The 12,924-nt window shown below is 51.2% G+C and overlaps 1 long non-coding RNA gene across 1 annotated transcript; it reads left to right on the top strand.

Annotated features, from left to right (window-relative positions):
• Nucleotides 1-1,905: 1,905 nt before the first annotated feature.
• On the top strand, nt 1,906-11,329 carry LOC119094627 (uncharacterized). Its single transcript, XR_005093776.1, has 3 exons — nt 1,906-2,159; nt 8,942-9,032; nt 9,610-11,329. It is a non-coding gene; the product is annotated as an uncharacterized LOC119094627 (long non-coding RNA).
• The last annotated feature ends 1,595 nt before the right edge of the window (nt 11,330-12,924 follow it).

Below are 12,924 nucleotides of genomic sequence, written 5' to 3' on the forward strand. Positions count from 1 at the left end.
GTCGGAAGCTCGCCGTCCTCCGTCCAATGGATCCCCCACAACGATGGAGTATTCAGGGCAGGCGATGCTACATGCGCCCCCTCCCCCTCCCCCTGCTCTCATATCCGACACGGCCGCAGTCACGCGCAAGCCCGCAGGCAATCCAATCAGGAAAAGGTCACCCGGTCAGTCGCCTCGGCACGGTTTCAAGCGTGTCATATTTCCTGCAAGCATCCCAGCCTCTGATGAAGGCACGGACGCGTACAGCAGGGCTGGGAGTGCGGACAATACAGAATTGATGTCCTGATCTTTTAGACAAATAGCAAACAGAGCATCTTGTCCCATCCTGACGTAACAGTGTTCCAGTCCAATCCGTCTGCCGTTCATTCCTTCGTGTCCTGTTCGTGTCCTGAGAGAGCCCCCATGTCAGACGGGTGGCGCTGCACTCCGTCGTTATGACAACGGGTTAGCGGACTAAATTTAGGCTAGCAAGATGAACAAGTCTAAATTTAGCAGCACGAGCAACGGAGGGTGGAGGAGTCAGACAAGGCTAACATCCGACAACGTTTATGCGACCTGACGGCGACCTTGACGTCCAAATCTGTGCCAACTGCGCGGGCCCAACGTCTTAAGCCAAGCTTTGGTGACCATAATCATTTGTGGAGACCACTTCATCAAGCCCAGCCACAATTCTTGTCGCTGGGAGCTTTCTGATCAAGACCGTCCAATTCGTCGCTTCGTCATAAATCCACAGGTTCATCCAACCCGTGACGAATTCCACCGCATGCAACAGTATGGAATGATAATACATTCTCGGAACGCAACACGGAAGACGCCACGCATCTTGACACGTGCCCGTGCACGAAACTGGCAACGCGATACACTTTCAACAGACCTCCGGCAGGACAGTGCATCACCAGGGAAAATGGGTCGACGTCACGTCGGTGATGAAAATGATCGCGTGCCGAGGGCTGGCGGCCGCCCCGCTCCGTCACGCCTCCGGGTCTCGCAGCGAGGCGGTCGGGCCGGGACGACCGCCGCGGCCTGAAACCGAAAGTATGTTCGGCCGAGAAAGCTGCCTGACTGGATTTATCGCCACGCGAGAGAACTCATGACAGAAGTTAGGAGTAACAAAGGGTTACGACGAAACTGGCCGCCACTGAGGGGTGCTCGGCAATGCATCGCCAGGTGTCCGAGGGCTCCCTGGGGCTGGGTCAGGGGAGTGCTGTGTCTAGTACCCGTCCCGATGCTTTATTCAGGTCGGTTAGCATTCTGTAGTTGACAGACACTGATGTTTTTTCCTCGTCTATCGACGAGTCTCCGTCAGCTCATTGAACTTAGCCTTATATTCATGATGTCCCTGGATGGGCGGGTGTATTCGATATCCCATGAATTTAGGGCTCAATCAAGCCTCTTGCTTTCAAATAATAAGATCGATATTTTCAAGGAATTCAATAAAAAAACAAAGGTTCCATCACAGAATTCGTCATGACCTCGTACACGTTCGTTTTCTGTGACGGGCAAGGAAACTCAGCGGCACTCGCTGCGCAACCCGATTTACGCCCTGGCCACGAGTGCAGCCCAGCCGTCACTCCCACCTCCCAACGCCTTCCATCAGGGCGAAGGGCTCCATCAGCAGCGCGCGGCCGCGCCCCTCTCCTATCTCGCGCCGTCCCACTCCTGACCAACGCCACCCCCATCGACCCGCCTAGCGGCACCATGACTTCCGCGATAACGCGCACGGCCAACGGCCGATCCCGCAGCCAAGGTCACCCGGCGGCAAACAACTCACCGGGCGCGAGCGGGCGACCACGTGTCTGATGTCGCCGCCGCTGCTGGTGTTCTGCTGTTTCTGCGCACGCGCTGCCGGAGCGACGTCCGGCCGACCACTGCGGCGGAGTTGGCCGCGCGCGCCGGAGGGGCCGGTGCCGCGGCGGTCGAGAGCCCAGAATGAGGTCGTTCTGGCCGGCCGGCGGCCGTGGAGAGGCAGGGGGCGGGTTGCGGTGAGCGGGTGAACACGCGCCGTGGGGAGGCGAGGTGTCAACCGCCGGCTGTCGCGCGCGCCGGGGCGCCGGTAAACGGTACGGCGGTCGGACGGGGCTTCGGCAGGCTGAGTGGTACCGACGACTGCTGACCCCGGCCGTGACCTCTGGCCCGATGCTGTCCGATGCTGTCAGCAGGTAAGCAGCTGCCAAACTGCGTGAGCGCAATGGTTTGAAGATCTGTGGTGTTTCTTGTGTAATGTTTGAGGCAAAATAACATCGGGTTGGAAATGCGATTGCAGCGATTTTAGCACTCACAACCATTTTCAAGATACGTATGCTCACGTGATATAAACAGAGGACGTGTCAGAGTAGACACTGAAAAAATAAATTTCAAAAAAGAAAACCATTCTGCAATTATTCTGACGGGTGTCAGAATGAGTGCAGAATGTGACTATGTGACAGAATGTGACAATGTGACTAGACACAGGGTACTTGCTGAGCACAGCTCGTTGCGTATGCCTTAAACCCACCGTCCATGGTGTGCCGTCGTTCCAACGAATAATTTTCCCGTTGCATTTTCGCCGCACAGCACAGGGTTGCGGACGGCTGAACGTGCCGCAGTGTTGCTGCACGGTCGGCCCGGACCTGGGTTGATCCTCGTTGACCAGCTTCTAGCCACCCTTTCTGTCATCCGGGCCCTAGTTTGTGCCCGTGCTGGGATCCGTACCCAGCACGTCCGGATGACGAGGTTAACGTCTTTCCCCTGACCAGGGAGGCGGCAGAGGTATGGTCCCTACACCTATTGATTTAACGTGTGTTCTGCGGCGCTGTTCTTTGTCCGCCATAACAGAGGCGTCCGCGCCGTTGGAGCTGGAGCCCAAACCCCGCTGGCGCGTTCAGGCGCCCGAACGCGAAGCTGGATATCGTGTTGTGATTCTCCCCTGACCCGTGACTGAGAGGTTCTAAAGCCGGTGTACCATGCTCCGAAAACATCCTCCGTGTGAGACTAGAAAAGCATTTTTCTTCCCATTCGGTCGAACGGTGTTCGGCTCGTTTAATGCGTTAATAACTGGGCAACTTTCCACTCGGCAGTGCGCAACAGCGGCATTCAGTGCGGAGCGCCACCCCTCCCCGCCCCCTCCACACGCCGCTCACCACCCGTCAACAGCGTCGAGAAAGTGTCGCCGTTTTAGAAAATTAACCAGCCGCGTCATCAGTGGGGTGGGGAGGCGGCCGGCGCGGCCGAAGCCTGTCGAATTTCACCGTCCCCGCCGGGCTGTTGCACGCTTGCGGCCGAGAGACGGTCGCGGTGACGACGATGACGGCCGGCGACTCCCTAGCAGCTGCAGGCTGCAACGACAGGTGCACTGGCGGGACGGAGCTAGAGTACGTGCCGGACAGGGCTTGCGTCGTCACAGAGCATTTCTCTTGTGGGCGCCGAAGCCGCAGAGCTCTGTGCGGCCTCAGATATTTGGCACACGCCACTGATGCAATGGTCGTTGTTGGGAGTCCAGGTCCGAGCTCTCTAAAACGCTTCGCAGGATCCCCAGCCAAGGTTGGTGTCATATTTGGAGTCCAGGTCCCAGCGCCTAAAACACTTCATGGGATACCCTGCCAAGGCTAGTGCTGTGTGTCGAGTCCAAAAACGTGGCCGTAAGGTTAGAGGCCAGACTGAATCTGAAAGTCTGGTCTGACTCGATTCCGGACTCGCGGGCACTGGGGTACAGGTCTCTGCGGACCGAATTATCAGCAGCAGTTCCGATCCTGCTCGCAAACATAAGATTTACGTGGCCCGCAACGCGTCTGTTCCGTCGTTTCTGAATGCATTTCGGTCCAATCCGTTAAGTCATACATTTTGTACAATTTGATTGGTGTTGGTCCGCTTTCACATTTCAGTCTCTCGTCAAACGCATTGTCAGATACAGCTGAAAAGAACGCTCGCAATTTCAAACATGTATCAAGCCCCGCTCACGGGATCTATTACGTTTTAGATGAGCTTTGGCTTCTGCCATTCAGTACGCGCAAATGACATTTAGAAGACAATACATCACAGAGGTAAGGGGACGTCCGTAAATGAAGTTACGCACTTTTTTGGCATTTTCCACTTCTCTTACCGCTATCTGTGTAGCCTCTGTTACGCTGAGCGGTCTCCCTTCCTCGGGTTCTGCTGTGTTTGTGTAGCATACCGAAGAAGTAACATCCGTTTGGCCCCTAAGCTAGGGGTTCGCAGCAGAAACCAAAAACGAGCGTACTGCTCGCCTTGAGAGGAGAGCAACGGTGCTCATCTTCACTCAACTCAAAAGGTTCAAAATGCAGTAGAAGAGCTGCTTTTTGGAATTAAGATGCAAATACTCTGCACTGTTTTACACATTAATGAAGGCCGCACGTCGTGTATCTCGTATGTGTTCGCGATACCTTCTTGGTTTCTGTTGAGCCCATGGGTTTCTGAGAAAAACACAGATTATCAAAACTGATATTTTTAATGCGTATTGAATATTCCACTAATGCACCCCAATGTGCGCTTGGCAGATACCCTGCTTGGATATCTATTAGACCGTCTGAGATTTTACACGAAAATTCGCTGGTTGTGGCCTCATAATGACGGCTTTCTTATTCAGCTACGCGATACTTTAAACACAATGGGTAGCAGCGACAAGTCCCACACATGGAGATGTCAGAAACGCTTTAAGCAATAGCATTTAGCGTAAACCGCAGCTGAGGCGGTCCTCGTCCGCCGGCAACGGCGCTCGTGGGCCGCCGACAGTAGACGCTGATATTGGTCAGTCGCCACGCTGCTATCATGCAGTCGTAATCGTCTTGAGCGGGCTGTGACCCTGGGTACAAGTTCGACCTTGCAAATACAATAACGTAAGGCAAGGACAACGTGATGCTGATCCCTCGGACTGTCGCCGAGTTCACCGAAGCCAGCGCTGACGTTCTTGACGGCCCACTGGCCACTGCAACCCGCGATTCAGGTCATTCGAGCCGTTACCTGGCCCTGCATATGAAGCGCTATGTTTTCTGTTGATTTGAAGATTCCTTTTGCAGCCACTTTACCGCAGCAGATGGGCTTAGGTACACGCGCCTTGCTGATGTAAGGTTTTTATGCGCCTGACGGTATCTTCAAGTGACAGAGCGCGAGCGTGCAGATGATTTTTAGATGGCAGAGTCAGTCATGACACGCCTTCATATCCAATGGTTTCTGAGCGGCGTGGTTGGATATGCTGATGAGGAGCAACAGGTGGGCGGAGAAATCAACTCTCCCCGACATTTGGTGCACGGACCCGGGCTCGTCAAGCGCTATTGGTGAGCGGATGCCTTTCTGCTCCGCTGCCTTGTTCAATCGCCTTGACGAAAGGCCTCCGAGCCATTCTTAAGCTTGGCGAGACCCAAACTAACGAAGTGAGATGGGAAACTTTTGCTCAGTGATTTATTGTCATGTCGTTGCATACGCGTACAGCGCATATAGCTAAATCACCCACTAAGAAGCCTTGCGCGGTGTGAGACGGGCGATACGATTACAGATGTGCAGGTGCTCAGTTGTGATGTAGACTATGCCCAAAGCTAAGATAATGAGGCTGGGCACACTCGGCAACAACTCTCTTAAGGGAGCTGGAGAGGATGCCCTCCGCGAAGATTTAATGGGTGCTGGTCCACTAATGTATCCCTTCGCGCGCCGATTCTAAATAAAGAAATAGTGAAAAAAATGACTTGCTTTGCAGTGATTCTGCTCAGGAAGCTCAGAGCAGCCAACCACGGAGTCAGGCTTGGTAATTTTAGTCAACGTAATTGGCGCATTGTCAGACAGGTGCAGTTTTTGCAATGGCGCCACTGCGGAAAACAGTCACAACGTGATGATAAGTAACTACTACCACGTGCGTTATCCGTGAGCTCACCAATAAGCTCTTTAAAGACACGTGCGAGATGCTTTCGGTTATTTGGGTCAGTTTGGGTCAAGGGGCCAATTTGACCTCCCACGCGCTCGGGTGGGGGTCATATTGACTCCCGAAGTTTTTTCCAGTGTGGTTTTCCGAGCGTTTGATATTGCCACGCCAAATTTTGCATAGCTGTAGACCAATGAATTGCGGATCGTTCAGTATAAAACAATATATCTGCCTGGTAAGGTCACTGACCAACGGCAAGCTAAAGTCAGGCCATGGATTCAGCGAAGTCAATTTCTAAGGAATCGTTCCATCAATAATGCGACAAAGGCGTGTTAGACGAAACCACACATCTATGAAGGTACTTTCTCATTAACACAACAATTGAATGCACAAATTCCATTGACCCAGCGCCAGGTTTAAAGGTCAGACCAAGGTCAAGCCCAACCTGTTTATTACTCTGTGGCTTGCTGCATGAGGTAGTTTCTGGTGCTCATTTCCAATCTGTTGATAACAGAAACCGCATTGTAAATACCCCATGAACGTCAAAAGGGTCAGAATAGCTCGCTGACCTAAAATAACCCAGGTCAACATTTGTTTTTAGGAACATACTACCTAGCGTTATATTTGTCTCTTACTTAACTGCAAAAGTCAAAGAGGTCTGATATGTGTGATTTTGGTCGCTATGACCTTCAAAAGGTAAAAGTCACTGACCGCAAATGAGCATGTGACATTTTGCTTGGAACAGGTATCTAGGTTCTGGGGGCCCTTGGAGACCAACCTTGAGTTTGACCTTGGATGACCTTATTTGACCCGAAGGTCATGACCTAGCAACCTCAAAATTCGATCTGAGTGAGTTTAAATACAGGTCAACACACCCTGTAAATTTGGTGTCTCTAGTTCTTCTGGTTCCTGAGATTTCAGTGGGAATCAAATTTAGCTCCCATCCGAGCGAAGGGTATCCAACCGGCCACCCGGACTCATTTTAAAGATGGTCGTGGTGTCCTGGGGGTGATGAATAACGTGCCTGGAATGTGTGGTGGGAACAAAACATGCCTACTGCTTATGCTGTTTACCTTTTCAGCACAGACCATCGTGAGATGGCTCGACGGATTACTCCCTTCATCTGGTGGTTTTACGTGCGCGCAGTACGACCTGTTTCGGAAGTACCGCACGGAAATGTTGTATGCAGTGTTTACTCCGGGAGCAGATGGCATAAATTGTTGCTAAAAGGTTAATTCGAACTCAATATGATTGAGGTTGACTTGATGAACAAATAATATGATGAACAAATGTCCGTCCCGGTGGCTCAGTTGGTCAGAGCGCCTGGTTCCCGATTCATCCACCCGTGGCGGGGTGGGTTCGAGTCGCTCGCTCGCGCTCGCTATTTGCCCTTGACAGGTATGGCCTGCGGCCGGTGGCGGTGGGGCGATAAAGGTCAGATGACGTCAGAGGGCAAGACGGACCGTGCCGGACATTGCGGCACGTTAAGATTTCGTCTCTTAATTCTGCCTTTGCCTGGAATTGCGCGATCGGATGGTAGGGGTCAGGGCTCACGCAACAAGCACTGCTTAGCGTGAGCGCTGTTCCCAGAAATCCACCCATTCGAAGTGTTTGTATCAAATTTTTTGCCATGTGTTGTGCAAAGGTCAGTATGTTTTTATTAGCTTCCAAGCCATGGCATTTCACCATATGGATGCCATACCATAGGGTTTCATAACGTGGAGAACTTGAAGATTGTTTTGCTTATGTAAATTCAGGGCATGGAACGCAAGTTCCAATCGTCCCTTAACCGCTCCCAGATTTTGTTCTGCGGAAGAACGGTTTAGTAAGAACCATTCACTTGAAACCTTAGGTTTGATTGAGCTTTGTGGCGTCTGGCCTCAATGATCTCATGAAGTGCCATGTCCATCACTGGTGCAAAGCTAATTACAGAGCTAATTATTGCGCCGTTTCAAATCGCATGGCATCTGCCTGGCTCTTACTCTTAATTGTGTTTAATCGCATGACATCTGCTTGGTTCCCACCATTAGCTGTGTTTAATCACATAACATCTGCTTGGCTCTTACTCTTATTTGTGGGGATGTGCCACACCATAGTCCTTTGTTTTTGCTGGGCCTTATGAGTCATCAGCAATTTGTTTAAAACGTACACGTGTACTTGCGTCGTAGGACCACATGCAGCTGGTAAGTTACCTATTATTGCTCACTTATTTCTATAGTCCTAACAAATTAGATGCATTGCAACCTAAAACCATCCAATTTTTTTTCGTCCCCAAAAAACAAAAAAATCACCAATGACCGGGTGAGAATCGAATTGGTCTATATCGACTTTCGGCTCATCTTTTTGGGTATCTAAATGTTACCACTGATATTGATCACAACACTTCAAGCTGCACGTCCGTGTAACTTTCGTGGCACATTCCACCTCGGTTCAATCCATACCGTGTCGTGTTCGTGGTCGGTTTGAGAAAAAGTGACACTGTTCCTTTCCTGGTCGGCTTCTGATACAGGCATGGTTAGCACGGTTTTGAGATCCGTTTAAGAATTTTTAACCAGAAAGTCTGCACTTTGCGGTCGGCTTCGCGTACTCATCAGCTATGATGACTGAAATCTGACTTCAATCCGTGAAAGTATGTGACCTGCAAACCTTGACTCACATCGGTTATTTACTTGATTAATATTTTTCTTCTCTGTCAAAATGTCTCTGTCTCGCGTTGCCGCAATCCCGGGTTGTCGAGGCCCGGACTTGGTTTTGACAAGCGTGCATGCTCTCTTACAAATGAATAGTCTCATGTTTTTCAATAGCAATCCAAGGGAACTGTGAAATCATGGCTAATACTTCAATGCAAAACAAACAAACAAACTGTCTGATCTGATACACTGTACGCAAACGTCATAACAATTTATGTGACACTCACTGAAACGAATTAGGCTTTTTGTTGGCGAAAACTGCATGGACACACGATCAATGACTGCAATAATTGTGTAGATCCGAATTTGTGTCAGTTTGGGCACCACACACTCGGTCTGCGACCTTGCTCACAATAATGCGGGGTACTCGGTATGCATGTACTACTGGTCTGTTTCCTTTCAGTTTTCGGCCACTGCAAGACGGTCTGGTGCAGAGGCCGTATACATCTGCGCGTCGAATATTTATACTCGTGACGAAACCTTATTTCTCATAGGTAACAGCACAATTTGTGTCGTGCAGGGTAATCAGCAGCCGCCCTCACGTATGGCTTCGTGTCTCGCAAGCCCTTATTCGCGGTAGAATTTGTAGACGAGGGACGAATTTTGTACCAAATGTGACATACGTAGGTAAGAGCACCGCCTGTCGTTTGTCGCCAGGCCTATCATAACAGCCACTGAATTTGGCGGCGGAGGCGGTTTGTTTTGCTGGCATGTACCTATTTGTCATTTTTACCTTTGCAAATTGAGGCACACGGCATCAATGTCGCAAAGGTGAGGTGGAGAATAAGTACGTGATGAAGAAATTCAAGGTCGTGCAGAATAAAATTGATCCGCTGTTTGATAGACTTGACGACATTCAATGCACTTCACTCCTGTTTGCCGTAGGTTTCGTGTGCAGCTAAGATTTTGATACTAAATGTATGATAATACCCACGTGAAAAGGGCTTCGAAAAGTGCAGCTTTAATAAGAAGTGCTGCCATGAATGACCGTGTCTTTCAGGATGCCCTCATGACGCTATAGACCACTTGTTGCATAGTGGGCGCGGTCAAGTATGTCGTCATGCGTTTCAGGATGGAAGCCCGTGACGTCTGCGAGCCGATGATGGAGCGTCACGGTGACGTCACGCCGCCGACCACGTGCGCGGAGCGTCGCTGCGCGTGCTGCCCGCGTGCCTGCTGGTCCTGTTGCAACTTCTGCCACTGGTTCTGGGAGTCGTGGCACATCTTTTACTGCTGCCTCGGCTGCTGCTGCAACTAACGTGGCGGCCGGCGGACGGCACCACCGAGACGACACTGCAGCCGATTAAGGCACCGCCATATATTTCGGCCTGGCGTGACCCCTCCCCGTGATGCCGAGGACCAAACCCCAAGGCGAGCGCGGCAGGGGTGACGGGACGGTGTGAGTCGGGGTGCGTTAGGGGAGGACTCCGAAGGATGGGGACGAAGGGGCGCCGCCCGTCGAAGGACGGGGACGAAGGTGGGCGGCTCGTCGAAGTACAGGGACGAGGGGGCGCCGCTCGCCGAAGGATGAGGATAAAGGGGCGCCGCTTGCCGAAGGATGGGGACGAAGGGGCGCCGCTCGCCGAAGGACGAGGACGAAGGGGCGCCGCTCGCCGAAGGACGGGGACGAAGGTGGGCCGCATGGACGGGACGGAGGCCACGCTCGATGCCGCAGTGCGGTGTCCTCCTGCACTGGACACAACTCGTGGTGTACTTGGCGGGGCTTGCGCTCTCGGGGTGTGAACGGAGCGAAACTGCCGAGGTGTAAACCACTGCGTGCTCATGGACTAGCATACTGACCCGTAATCGCGTCGAACCGATTTTCGGACATCCTGTTGACACCAGGTGGTAAACTAGCTCGGAAGGGCCCGTTTTGAGGAACGCTGTGATGTCTCTCTGCTGCATCTGTACCCATTTGCTATCGACTTTATGAGCAAAGTTGTGTTCTGTACGCTTCTCTACTTCTGGATGTTTCTGAACATCTCTGAACAATGTGCATCGTTCTCCCTGTGAAACAACAAATCCTTTAAACTGAGTGTTTGTACTGTAATGGACTTGCAGGACATGTGCCCGATGCAACAGTCTGTGGAGCTTGGGATCGAGAAGACTCAGGACCTTCAACAAGAAGATTAGGAGATTGGGTCTGCCTTGACAACCGTCTTAAAGTTAGAGACATTTAAAAGTTACATAACTCGTTCTGCATATTCTCCTCGGTCATTTGACACGTGTGCTATTGCCAAGAGTTTTCTCCTTACGCTGTATTAACTCCACAAAGTTTTGGCCTCAGCAAAGCACGATGTCATGGAAACGCTGCCGCTGCAGGGTGGCATTCCGCAAGCGTGTAACACGCCAGCAGCTTCGGAATCCGGTGGCCGAAGGCACGAGAACGTCAGGTCGCGACGCCTGCCAACTGGCGCCCAGATATGTGACCGCAATTTGTGATATGACCGCGTGTCTAGACTGTTATCAACAAATGAGCCATCTGGTCGGGATATGAGTGCAAATCTCTACCGCGCTGCGACCATAACCCGTCGAGTACCATGGTTACGCTACTGAGCTGATCAGGATCCAACGCAGCTCAGTGGTAATGACCCGTACCCAGGAAGAACAGTGTCACGAATGAAGAACTGTAATAGCGTGTGGATTTCATCAGTGCCATCTCTGACCTAGAATGGTCGGTATGAACGATGGGTTGAGCTTTGTATGCCAAAACTACTAGCCAATACATGCGAAGGGCGAAAACAAAAAGCAAATGAAGCGTTGCAATAGGTCAAAAAGAAAGGCCAGGAATAATGTGCTGGATTTCAGACCGTGAGAGTAATAGCGCCTGGACAGCTCAGACTAATAACGGGTGTAGAAATGGCTCATAACCTTTCGGCATCTGGTGACCAAAATGCAATACGGCTACTGCTCTCCGCGACATCTATTGAGTGAAATCTAAATTAGAGGAACGCTAAACTAAGGCCAAGCTGCCAAACTTACGCCAAGGTTCATCGGCCTCGTCCGAATTACGGGCCCTGTGCTAGGCGGGTACGCTGCGGTGGTGCTGTCGGTTACGCCCGTGTTTTAGTCGCTAGCGTTGCAACTGAAGACGTGGGTAGAGGGTATAATTAGCAATATGCCCGATGTTCTGCGTTCATGAGCTTTGCTGCGTTTGTTCTTGCAGGATTATATAATGTGCTTCTTGATGCACTCAATTCGTCAGCGTTGCGTGTGAACTGAAGGAGTTCATTCAACAATACGAGGGCCCCTCTTCGATGCATTCGAGATCAGTGCCGCGAAGGTTCTCAACGCACTTGGTGACGCTGCAACCACAGCCAGGGTTCAACTCAAGCTAGCGGCACTTGTTTGCAAGACAGCAGGGACGCGCTACGGTGGTGCTGTTGAATGCAAGGTGACCTGTCGTGCGGTGGAGTCGCTGGACAACCGCAGCTCTGGCGGCGCTCAACTAGATCAGCTCTGACATCCTCTGGGTCACATCACGCCAATGATAGTTTAGATTGGTGTCGACCGGTTATGTGCAGTGAACAATTGGTTCAGCACGAAAGTTGCTGACATCACCCTCTGTTCGCTATTGCCCCGTACTCTCCGCAAATTCTCGTCTTATTCCCGTTCTGAATGAGTACGCCCGGTGCCCGGCGCTGAGCTCTCCCGAGATGTTTCCGGACAGACCTTCGCACAGTATTTTTCGTAAGCGACACTTCAGAAAGTATGCAGTCGTAAAGCACGTCTTCGGACCGACATCTTCGTAGAAGCAAAATTTCGTGAGAACAAATTCAAGTGACACAAAACTTCACATCCGCAAGTTTACGTGTTGCATCAAAACTTCGTGAGAACAAATCCAAGTGACATAAAACTTCACATTGCAAGTGTTCGTGTTGTATTTACGTATGCACCTTTCTTGGTATCATATTTATTTGTGCACGTGATTAAATTTGATTCTAGATTATTCTGAATGCGGTTAACGAAAATTCAATCCAGCGGTGTCCGCGATTTAAATTGAAATATTTGCGTCACATTGGTCCAGTTAGCCCACGTTTTACCAGCCGGGCTGCAAAAACAGAGATACACGATAGAGGAGAGTCAGGCCACGCATCAGCTAGAGGGTCAGGCCACGCTCGGTCATTTGTAGAAGAACAGCATAATCTGCACGCTAGGATGACGGGATGACCCTTCCAGATAAGGCCGGGAAGTATTGTCTGAAGAACAACAGAAAAAGAAACAGGCTATCGATAGCAGACATCGAAATGTGGTTGAGGACAGACCTGTGTTTCCAGCTGGATCATGAATTGGCTCATGAGACAATTTTTTTTTTGGGGGGGGGGCGCGGGTCGTGAGCTGAGTCAGTTCATCAGCAAAAGTGCAGCTCTATGTCATGAGCTGAAT

The sequence above is a fragment of the Pollicipes pollicipes genome, unplaced genomic scaffold, assembly GCF_011947565.3.
Source record: "Pollicipes pollicipes isolate AB1234 unplaced genomic scaffold, Ppol_2.1 Scaffold_4002;HRSCAF=4701_pilon_pilon_pilon, whole genome shotgun sequence".
NCBI classification, from domain to species: domain Eukaryota; kingdom Metazoa; phylum Arthropoda; class Thecostraca; order Pollicipedomorpha; family Pollicipedidae; genus Pollicipes; species Pollicipes pollicipes.